Source organism: Eleutherodactylus coqui, chromosome 12, assembly GCF_035609145.1.
Source record: "Eleutherodactylus coqui strain aEleCoq1 chromosome 12, aEleCoq1.hap1, whole genome shotgun sequence".
In the NCBI taxonomy this organism is placed as follows: Eukaryota; Metazoa; Chordata; class Amphibia; order Anura; family Eleutherodactylidae; genus Eleutherodactylus; species Eleutherodactylus coqui.
In genome coordinates this window covers 118,989,735-119,003,615 of record NC_089848.1, presented here as the reverse complement: position 1 = coordinate 119,003,615, position 13,881 = coordinate 118,989,735, and the positions used below count along the sequence as shown (strand labels likewise).

Genomic DNA, 13,881 nt, shown 5'->3' with positions numbered 1-13,881 from the left:
TGGGGCCGCTCGTGCAGAATGCCGACTCCGTGTAGCTCCGCCCCGTCACGTGCCGATTCCAGCCAATCAGGAGGCTGGAATCGGCAATGGACCGCACAGAAGCCCTGCGGTCCACGGAGACAGAGGATCCCGGCGGCCATCTTCAGCAGGTGAGTATGAAGACGCCGGACCGCCGGGATTCAGGTAAGCGCTGTGCGGGTTGTTTTTTTAACCCCTGCATCGGGGGGGGGGGGGGGGGGGGGGGGTTAAAAAAAACAAAAAAAAAACGTTTCGGCGCGGGACAACCCCTTTAATGTGCGGCTCCTGCTCCCGGGCGGCAGCTCCTGCGGCAGAGGTCCACCGCGGGATACCGCAACGCCCATGGACAGGGGGCCTTATTTGTAACAATGACGTTGAGACGTGACCGCCAAACAGGCATGTGGCATAAACATGTTGAACAGCGTGCTTATGGCGCATCGTGAATACTGGCGAATTGCTTATTTTACGTATTGTCTAAGGGCATTTCCGAGAAAGGGCCCTTTTACACAGAACAACTTTTCGGACGCAGATACCCAACGAGTCGTCTCCGTGATAATTGTTGGAACAGGAATGAGCATCGCTCAGTAAATGGCGGCAGAGCAGGCCGGGCATCACTCCACTCACCCACCTCCATTCACAGAAAACAGGCCGTCATGCACAAATACGCGAATACAACAATAAGCCACGAACTACTGGCGCTCCCCAATCTTGTACGGTTCGGGTTTTCGGGTCTTTGCACTTAAAGCAAGTATCTTGATTCGCCACATTGGAGTTTACAAGTGTCGACAAATAGCGCCCGTTATAGAATTTACCCGGCACATCACGGAGCGAAGAGATGTGAAGCCGGACAGAACATTTGTCCTTCGGCTGTTAATTCACACTGCAGCTCTGAGCGGCGTTCATGGCACCAGCGGACCGCAACGCTCACGTTCCTACGACACATGTAAGGTAATCACAAAGCGCTGGCAGTATTGATGCACAATCTGCTGACTCCAGAAGGTCGCGCGGCGACACGGACGCCATTACAAAAGAATGATCAGCAAATTGATTTCAATGGAAAAAATGATTTAATGCACTAATTATTTCTGATGTCGTCTTCATTGTGCTTCTAATAAAGGATGATCGCCGGGTCCGCCTCACGGGTCCGCTGATAACTGCTATCAGCATTCTGAAGTCAACCCCTTCCATGTGACCCATTAGGCTATACGGCCAGCATCCAGGGCTCCCACATTCAGCACTCGGATTACACTGCGGCTCTTCAGTTCCCACCATGTAAACTACATTTCCCAGAGGTAGTGTCCAAGCCAAACGAGGCTTAACGATGTGACAACCAGCTGTCCGCCGCGGTACCGAGAGCCGGACGGAACTACAGGTGCATTCACACCAGCGCATGCGTATTTTGAATATGCAGCGTATTAGCGGGCCAAAGTACACTGTTGCCTTGCGTTTTCCTATCAGTAGTCTTTTGACACACGTAAGTCCACGGAGTATCAATGCGTGCAAACAAGAACGCACAAAACAGCATTGATTTTGTACTTTCAAACACAAAATGCTACAAAAGAACCAAAACCTAACGAAAAGGAGACTTAGTTGCCCCGGCCACTTTCATCAATGGCCACACAGGTTCCCTTCCGGTCCTTCTTAAAGGGTTTCATTTTCAGGATTTTAAACAGAAGCCCCAGTAGGACTCCTGGAGAGGCCACAACGAGGTGTGTACAGGCCCCAAGACTGCCAATACACTGGAGCGTTCCTTCATCGCAATACACAGGCAGAGCTCTGCTGACCGTGGCCGGCATCGGGACTTGTCCCATTGTCTAAATAGAAGAGTCTGGTGCCGACCGAGGTCAGCGCTTCTCAGCCGCTGTTTCTGGTGTCAAAATGCTGTGTGAACTGGCATCCTAACACAAAGGAGATGCAGTTGATATACCGGCAGCCAATTCTCTGACCGGTATGTTGGCCTTCAGGCTACAAACTATCATGCATCTGTCACCACTGGTTGTTCTGCCAATGGTTTTCATTTATTTTAAGTCAAGCAGCTAAAAATCTATCGAACCTCTGCAGAAACAACACCTGACGTAGTGTGCAAAATTCAGGTAACAACCGATCTGGTTACACCCAAACACTCAATGAATCATCTAGTAGAAAATGTCCAAAGTAGAACGGGCCAACATACTGGGGGACCATCCTTAGGATAGGTCATCAATATCAAAGGAGTGGGGGTCCGCCACTGTGGACCCCTGCTTACCAGCTGTCTTTACACTTGAATAAGCGTATACCAGGTACAGCACGGCACATTTCATAGCAGCAGTACTGGGTGTAGCAGGTCGGTCCCATTTGATTAGATAGGACTGAGACGCTATCGGGTCATGTGATACACCTGAGAAGAGGAATTACCTGGCCCTTTAAATCAGTTGATAAATGGGGGTCCTGAGTGGTGGACCTCCACCTATTGGATAGTGATGACCTATCCGGAGGATAGCTGTACCCGTACGGTGTCTGTGTGTTGGACAGGTTTCCATGTCAGAAACATGGATGATAAAAAACCACTAGTGTGTCGGAGGCCTTAATCTAAAGTGTATAACTGTGCTATAATTAACGCTAAATTCTGGCAAACATTCTAGTAAGTCTATTGGCCCATGCGCTCGTTCCACTAAAACTCACCGACATTTTTGAAAATTTGTTCTAAAAGTCAAAAAACTGTAAAAAGTTACACCAAAACTTCTGGCTTTTCCCCAGAAAATTGATGTGAATTGTGTAAAAAAATACTACAACGTGTCAGCATGATGACCTCCATTTTCACAGAGAACCCGTCACATGGCCCAGCAGCTCCTTCTCTCGCTATATTTGCGCCACATTGCTCTGAGGACTCTTACGTCCGGCAATGCGCAGCGGTATACGAAAGGTGAAAACGTTAATTTTCCCCCTCAGAGTCAGTCAAGGAGACACAACCTTTCCACACCTCGTCGCCTCTTTGCCGGATGCGTTTGTCTTCCACTAATGCCTACAGACGCAATCAGCTGAACACGTATTAATGGGGGCGCTGGGGATATTTCTCAGCCGAATCGCCTTTTCCCAGCGATTATTTCATTTCTGATGTCAGTAATTTCAGTTCCCATCGCGGCCGGCGCTCATCATCAGATTTATGGGACTTCGTCCGGACCAGAGCGCAGCGGCTCAAAATCTCGTGGTTTTATGTCTAAATTGATTGTCAGGGATTTCATTTTGTATGCGATAATCTCTGCATCCGAATCATTCATTAAGCCTTATATAACGCATGTAAGAGGTCAAAAGAAGCTTATTTCAGTTTAACCATTAACTGACTGCGATGCAAAGCAAAGGCTTTATCATCTATAATGTAGTGCGATATATTGGTCATTCATGCTTGTAGCTGTAATAGGGGCAGATCGATGCACAAATTACCACATCGAGAACAGTGTGCAAGACTATAACACCACGTAAACCACAGCAAGAACAGTATGCACTACTATAACACCATATAAACCACAGCAAGAACAGTATGCACTACTATAACACCATATAAACCACAACAAGAACAGTATGCACTACTATAACACCACATAAACCACAGCAAGAACAGTATGCACTACTATAACACCATATAAACCACAGCAAGAACAGTATGCACTACTATAATACCATATAAACCACAACAAGAACAGTATGCACTACTATAACAGCATATAAACCACAGCAAGAACAGTATGTACTACTATAACACCATATAAACCACAGCAAGAACAGTATGCACTACTATAACACCACATAAACCACAACAAGAACAGTATGTACTACTATAACACCATATAAACCACAACAAGAACAGTATGTACTACTATAACACCACATAAACCACAACAAGAACAGTATGCACTACTATAACACCATGTAAACCACAGCAAGAACAGTATGCACTACTATAACACCATATAAACCACAACAAGAACAGTATGTACTACTATAACACCATATAAACCACAACAAGAACAGTATGTACTACTATAACACCATATAAACCACAACAAGAACAGTATGTACTACTATAACACCACATAAACCACAGCAAGAACAGTATGCACTACTATAACACCATATAAACCACAACAAGAACAGTATGCACTACTATAACACCATGTAAACCACAGCAAGAACAGTATGCACTACTATAACACCACATAAACCACAACAAGAACAGTATGCACTACTATAACACCATATAAACCACAAGAACAGTATGCACTACTATAACACCACATAAACCACAACAAGAACAGTATGCACTACTATAACACCACATAAACCACAACAAGAACAGTATGCACTACTATAACACCATATAAACCACAACAAGAACAGTATGCACTACTATAACACCATATAAACCACAACAAGAACAGTATGCACTACTATAACACCATATAAACCACAACAAGAACAGTATGCACTACTATAACACCATATACACCACAACAAGAACAGTATGTACTACTATAACACCATATAAACCACAGCAAGAACAGTATGCACTACTATAACACCATATAAACCACAGCAAGAACAGTATGTACTACTATAACACCACATAAACCACAACAAGAACAGTATGCACTACTATAACACCATATAAACCACAGCAAGAACAGTATGCACTACTATAACACCATATAAACCACAACAAGAACAGTATGCACTACTATAACACCATATAAACCACAACAAGAACAATATGCAGTACTATAACACCATATAAACCACAGCAAGAACAGTATGCACTACTATAACACCATATAAACCACAACAAGAACAGTATGCACTACTATAACACCATATACACCACAACAAGAACAGTATGTACTACTATAACACCATATAAACCACAGCAAGAACAGTATGCACTACTATAACACCATATAAACCACAACAAGAACAGTATGCACTACTATAACACCATATAAACCACAGCAAGAACAGTATGCACTACTATAACACCATATAAACCACAACAAGAACAGTATGCACTACTATAACACCATATAAACCACAGCAAGTACAGTATGCACTACTATAACACCATATAAACCACAACAAGAACAGTATGCACTACTATAACACCACATAAACCACAACAAGAACAGTATGTACTACTATAACACCACATAAACCACAGCAAGAACAGTATGCACTACTATAACACCACATAAACCACAACAAGAACAGTATGCACTACTATAACACCATATAAACCACAACAAGAACAGTATGCACTACTATAACACCACATAAACCACAACAAGAACAGTATGCACTACTATAACACCACATAAACCACAACAAGAACAGTATGCACTACTATAACACCACATAAACCACAACAAGAACAGTATGCACTACTATAACACCATATAAACCACAGCAAGAACAGTATGCACTACTATAACACCATATAAACCACAACAAGAACAGTATGTACTACTATAACACCATATAAACCACAACAAGAACAGTATGCACTACTATAACACCACATAAACCACAACAAGAACAGTATGCACTACTATAACACCATATAAACCACAGCAAGAACAGTATGCACTACTGTAACACCATATAAACCACAACAAGAACAGTATGTACTACTATAACACCATATAAACCACAACAAGAACAGTATGCACTACTATAACACCATATAAACCACAACAAGAACAGTATGTACTACTATAACACCATATAAACCACAGCAAGAACAGTATGCACTACTATAACACCATATAAACCACAACAAGAACAGTATGTACTACTATAACACCACATAAACCACAACAAGAACAGTATGCACTACTATAACACCACATAAACCACAACAAGAACAGTATGCACTACTATAACACCATATAAACCACAGCAAGAACAGTATGCACTACTGTAACACCATATAAACCACAACAAGAACAGTATGCACTACTATAACACCACATAAACCACAACAAGAACAGTATGCACTACTATAACACCACATAAACCACAACAAGAACAGTATGCACTACTATAACACCACATAAACCACAACAAGAACAGTATGCACTACTATAACACCACATAAACCACAACAAGAACAGTATGCACTACTATAACACCATATAATCCACAGCAAGAACAGTATGCACTACTATAACACCATATAAACCACAACAAGAACAGTATGCACTACTATAACACCATATAAACCACAACAAGAACAGTATGCACTACTATAACACCATATAAACCACAACAAGAACAGTATGTACTACTATAACACCATATAAACCACAGCAAGAACAGTATGCACTACTATAACACCATATAAACCACAACAAGAACAGTATGTACTACTATAACACCATATAAACCACAACAAGAACAGTATGCACTACTATAACACCACATAAACCACAACAAGAACAGTATGTACTACTATAACACCATATAAACCACAACAAGAACAATATGCACTACTATAACACCATATAAACCACAACAAGAACAGTATGCACTACTATAACACCATATAAACCACAACAAGAACAGTATGCACTACTATAACACCATATAAACCACAACAAGAACAGTATGTACTACTATAACACCATATAAACCACAGCAAGAACAGTATGCACTACTATAACACCATATAAACCACAACAAGAACAGTATGTACTACTATAACACCACATAAACCACAACAAGAACAGTATGCACTACTATAACACCACATAAACCACAACAAGAACAGTATGCACTACTATAACACCACATAAACCACAACAAGAACAGTATGCACTACTATAACACCATATAAACCACAGCAAGAACAGTATGCACTACTATAACACCACATAAACCACAACAAGAACAGTATGCACTACTATAACACCACATAAACCACAACAAGAACAGTATGCACTACTATAACACCACATAAACCACAACAAGAACAGTATGCACTACTATAACACCACATAAACCACAACAAGAACAGTATGCACTACTATAACACCACATAAACCACAACAAGAACAGTATGCACTACTATAACACCACATAAACCACAACAAGAACAGTATGCACTACTATAACACCATATAATCCACAGCAAGAACAGTATGCACTACTATAACACCATATAAACCACAACAAGAACAGTATGCACTACTATAACACCATATAAACCACAACAAGAACAGTATGCACTACTATAACACCATATAAACCACAACAAGAACAGTATGTACTACTATAACACCATATAAACCACAGCAAGAACAGTATGCACTACTATAACACCATATAAACCACAACAAGAACAGTATGCACTACTATAACACCATATAAACCACAGCAAGAACAGTATGCACTACTATAACACCATATAAACCACAACAAGAACAGTATGCACTACTATAACACCACATAAACCACAACAAGAACAGTATGCACTACTATAACACCACATAAACCACAACAAGAACAGTATGTACTACTATAACACCATATAAACCACAGCAAGAACAGTATGCACTACTATAACACTACATAAACCACAACAAGAACAGTATGCACTACTATACCACATAAACCACAACAAGAACAGTATGCACTACTATAACACCACATAAACCACAACAAGAACAGTATGCACTACTATAACACCATATAAACCACAGCAAGAACAGTATGCACTACTATAACACCATATAAACCACAGCAAGAACAGTATGCACTACTATAACACCACATAAACCACAACAAGAACAGTATGCACTACTATAACACCATATAAACCACAACAAGAACAGTATGCACTACTATAACACCATATAAACCACAACAAGAACAGTATGCACTACTATAACACCATATAAACCACAACAAGAACAGTATGTACTACTATAACACTATATAAACCACAACAAGAACAGTATGCACTACTATAACACATAAACCACAACAAGAACAGTATGCACTACTATAACACCATATAAACCACAACAAGAACAGTATGCACTACTATAACACCATATAAACCACAACAAGAACAGTATGTACTACTATAACACCATATAAACCACAACAAGAACAGTATGCACTACTATAACACCACATAAACCACAACAAGAACAGTATGCACTACTATAACACCACATAAACCACAACAAGAACAGTATGCACTACTATAACACCACATAAACCACAACAAGAACAGTATGCACTACTATAACACCATATAAACCACAACAAGAACAGTATGCACTACTATAACACCACATAAACCACAACAAGAACAGTATGCACTACTATAACACCATATAAACCACAGCAAGAACAGTATGCACTACTATAACACCATATAAACCACAACAAGAACAGTATGCACTACTATAACACCACATAAACCACAACAAGAACAGTATGTACTACTATAACACTATATAAACCACAACAAGAACAGTATGTACTACTATAACACCATATAAACCACAACAAGAACAGTATGTACTACTATAACACCATATAAACCACAGGAAGAACAGTATGCACTACTATAACACCACATAAACCACAGCAAGAACAGTATGCACTACTATAACACCATATAAACCACAACAAGAACAATATGCACTACTATAACACCATATAAACCACAACAAGAACAGTATGTACTACTATAACACCATATAAACCACAGCAAGAACAGTATGCACTACTATAACACCATATAAACCACAGCAAGAACAGTATGCACTACTATAACACCATATAAACCACAACAAGAACAATATGCACTACTATAACACCATATAAACCACAACAAGAACAGTATGTACTACTATAACACCATATAAACCACAACAAGAACAGTTTGTACTACTATAACACCATATAAACCACAACAAGAACAGTATGCACTACTATAACACCATATAAACCACAGCAAGAACAGTATGTACTACTATAACACCATATAAACCACAACAAGAACAGTATGCACTACTATAACACCACATAAACCACAACAAGAACAGTATGCACTACTATAACACCATATAAACCACAACAAGAACAGTATGCACTACTATAACACCACATAAACCACAACAAGAACAGTATGCACTACTATAACACCATATAAACCACAACAAGAACAGTATGCACTACTATAACACCACATAAACCACAACAAGAACAGTATGCACTACTATAACACCATATAAACCACAGCAAGAACAGTATGCACTACTATAACACCATATAAACCACAACAAGAACAGTATGCACTACTATAACACCACATAAACCACAACAAGAACAGTATGTACTACTATAACACTATATAAACCACAACAAGAACAGTATGTACTACTATAACACCATATAAACCACAACAAGAACAGTATGTACTACTATAACACCATATAAACCACAGGAAGAACAGTATGCACTACTATAACACCACATAAACCACAGCAAGAACAGTATGCACTACTATAACACCATATAAACCACAACAAGAACAATATGCACTACTATAACACCATATAAACCACAACAAGAACAGTATGTACTACTATAACACCATATAAACCACAGCAAGAACAGTATGCACTACTATAACACCATATAAACCACAGCAAGAACAGTATGCACTACTATAACACCATATAAACCACAACAAGAACAATATGCACTACTATAACACCATATAAACCACAACAAGAACAGTATGTACTACTATAACACCATATAAACCACAACAAGAACAGTATGTACTACTATAACACCATATAAACCACAACAAGAACAGTATGCACTACTATAACACCATATAAACCACAACAAGAACAGTATGTACTACTATAACACCATATAAACCACAACAAGAACAGTATGCACTACTATAACACCATATAAACCACAGCAAGAACAGTATGCACTACTATAACACCATATAAACCACAGCAAGAACAGTATGCACTACTATAACACCATATAAACCACAACAAGAACAGTATGCACTACTATAACACCATATAAACCACAGCAAGAACAGTATGCACTACTATAACACCATATAAACCACAGCAAGAACAGTATGCACTACTATAACACCACATAAACCACAACAAGAACAGTATGCACTACTATAACACCATATAAACCACAACAAGAACAGTATGCACTACTATAACACCATATAAACCACAGCAAGTACAGTATGCACTACTATAACACCATATAAACCACAACAAGAACAGTATGCACTACTATAACACCATATAAACCACAACAAGAACAGTATGCACTACTATAACAGCATATAAACCACAGCAAGAACAGTATGCACTACTATAACACCATATAAACCACAGCAAGAACAGTATGCACTACTATAACACCACATAAACCACAGCAAGAACAGTATGCACTACTATAACACCATATAAACCACAGCAAGAACAGTATGCACTACTATAACACCACATAAACCACAACAAGAACAGTATGCACTACTATAACACCATATAAACCACAACAAGAACACTATGCACTACTATAATACCACATAAACCACAACAAGAACAGTATGCACTACTATAACACCATATAAACCACAGCAAGAACAGTATGCACTACTATAACACCATATAAACCACAGCAAGAACAGTATGCACTACTATAACACCACATAAACCACAACAAGAACAGTATGCACTACTATAACACCATATAAACCACAACAAGAACAGTATGCACTACTATAACACCATATAAACCACAGCAAGTACAGTATGCACTACTATAACACCATATAAACCACAACAAGAACAGTATGCACTACTATAACACCATATAAACCACAACAAGAACAGTATGCACTACTATAACAGCATATAAACCACAGCAAGAACAGTATGCACTACTATAACACCATATAAACCACAGCAAGAACAGTATGCACTACTATAACACCACATAAACCACAGCAAGAACAGTATGCACTACTATAACACCATATAAACCACAGCAAGAACAGTATGCACTACTATAACACCACATAAACCACAACAAGAACAGTATGCACTACTATAACACCATATAAACCACAACAAGAACACTATGCACTACTATAACACCACATAAACCACAGCAAGAACAGTATGCACTACTATAACACCACATAAACCACAACAAGAACAGTATGTACTACTATAACACCATATAAACCACAACAAGAACACTATGCACTACTATAACACCATATAAACCACAGCAAGAACAGTATGCACTACTATAACACCATATAAACCACAGCAAGAACAGTATGCACTACTATAACACCACATAAACCACAGCAAGTACAGTATGCACTACTATAACACCATATAAACCACAACAAGAACAATATGCAGTACTATAACACCATATAAACCACAGCAAGAACAGTATGCACTACTATAACACCATATAAACCACAACAAGAACAGTATGTACTACTATAACACCATATAAACCACAACAAGAACAATATGCACTACTATAACACCATATAAACCACAACAAGAACAATATGCACTACTATAACACCATATAAACCACAACAAGAACAGTATGCACTACTATAACACCACATAAACCACAACAAGAACAGTATGTACTACTATAACACCATATAAACCACAACAAGAACAGTATGCACTACTATAACACCATATAAACCACAACAAGAACAGTATGTACTACTATAACACCATATAAACCACAGGAAGAACAGTATGCACTACTATAACACCATATAAACCACAGCAAGTACAGTATGCACTACTATAACACCATGTAAACCACAGCAAGAACAGTATGCACTACTATAACACCATATAAACCACAGCAAGAACAGTATGCACTACTATAACACCATATAAACCACAACAAGAACAGTATGTACTACTATAACACCACATAAACCACAACAAGAACAATATGCACTACTATAACACCATATAAACCACAACAAGAACAATATGCACTACTATAACACCATATAAACCACAACAAGAACAGTATGTACTACTATAACACCATATAAACCACAGCAAGAACAGTATGCACTACTATAACACCATATAAACCACAGCAAGAACAGTATGCACTACTATAACACCATATAAACCACAACAAGAACAGTATGCACTACTATAACACCATATAAACCACAGCAAGAACAGTATGCACTACTATAACACCATATAAACCACAGCAAGAACAGTATGCACTACTATAACACCATATAAACCACAACAAGAACAGTATGCACTACTATAACACCATATAAACCACAACAAGAACAGTATGCACTACTATAACACCATATAAACCACAACAAGAACAGTATGTACTACTATAACACTATATAAACCACAGCAAGAACAGTATGCACTACTATAACACCACATACTCCACAACAAGAACAGTATGCACTACTATAACACCATATAAACCACAGCAAGAACAGTATGCACTACTATAACACCACATACTCCACAACAAGAACAGTATGCACTACTATAACACCACATAAACCACAGCAAGAACAGTATGCACTACTATAACACCATATAAACCACAACAAGAACAGTATGCACTACTATAACACCACATAAACCACAGCAAGAACAGTATGCACTACTATAACACCATATAAACCACAGCAAGAACAGTATGCACTACTATAACACCACATAAACCACAACAAGAACAGTATGCACTACTATAACACCACATAAACCACAACAAGAACAGTATGCACTACTATAACACCATATAAACCACAACAAGAACAGTATGCACTACTATAACACCATATAAACCACAGCAAGAACAGTGTGCACTACTATAACACCATATAAACCACAGCAAGTACAGTATGCACTACTATAACACCATATAAACCACAACAAGAACAGTATGCACTACTATAACACCATATAAACCACAACAAGAACAGTATGCACTACTATAACACCATATAAACCACAGCAAGAACAGTGTGCACTACTATAACACCATATAAACCACAGCAAGTACAGTATGCACTACTATAACACCATATAAACCACAGCAAGAACAGTATGCACTACTATAACACCATATAAACCACAACAAGAACAGTATGCTCTACTATAACACCATATAAACCACAACAAGAACAGTATGCACTACTATAACACCATATAAACCACAGCAAGTACAGTATGCACTACTATAACACCATATAAACCACAACAAGAACAGTATGCACTACTATAACACCATATAAACCACAACAAGAACAGTATGCACTACTTTAACACCACATAAACCACAGCAAGAACAGTATGCACTACTATAACACCACATAAACCACAGCAAGAACAGTATGCACTACTATAACACCACATAAACCACAGCAAGAACAGTATGCACTACTATAGCAGCATATAAACCACAGTGATGGCTGTGATTTGGTCATCGAACGCTGCAGTGATTGGCTTAACCACGGTGCTCCAGAACCAATGGGAGCCAGACCTACCTAGAGGCGGGATTTCTTAACCCTTGACCAGGAAGCTGTGGTTGAAGACTACAAAGAAGTGCAGCGTAGCGGACAGCACTTGTTAGGTAATGTATTGTTTCCTTCACTAACATACAGAGGGAAAGAAAATCATGTGAGCAAAAAAAAGTACATACAGATTGGAAGGAATTAAGCTGAGCAGCAGAACATGACTGAACATGTGTCAACAATGTGATGCAGCAGCAGCAGCAAAAAAAAAA

General features: G+C 38.7%; 1 protein-coding gene across 1 annotated transcript in view; it reads right to left on the bottom strand.

The window, feature by feature from the left end:
- RAPGEF5 (Rap guanine nucleotide exchange factor 5) overlaps window positions 1-13,881 on the bottom strand; it is a 267,845-nt gene that overhangs the window by 233,821 nt on the left and 20,143 nt on the right. The gene's annotated exons all lie outside the window — the stretch shown is intronic.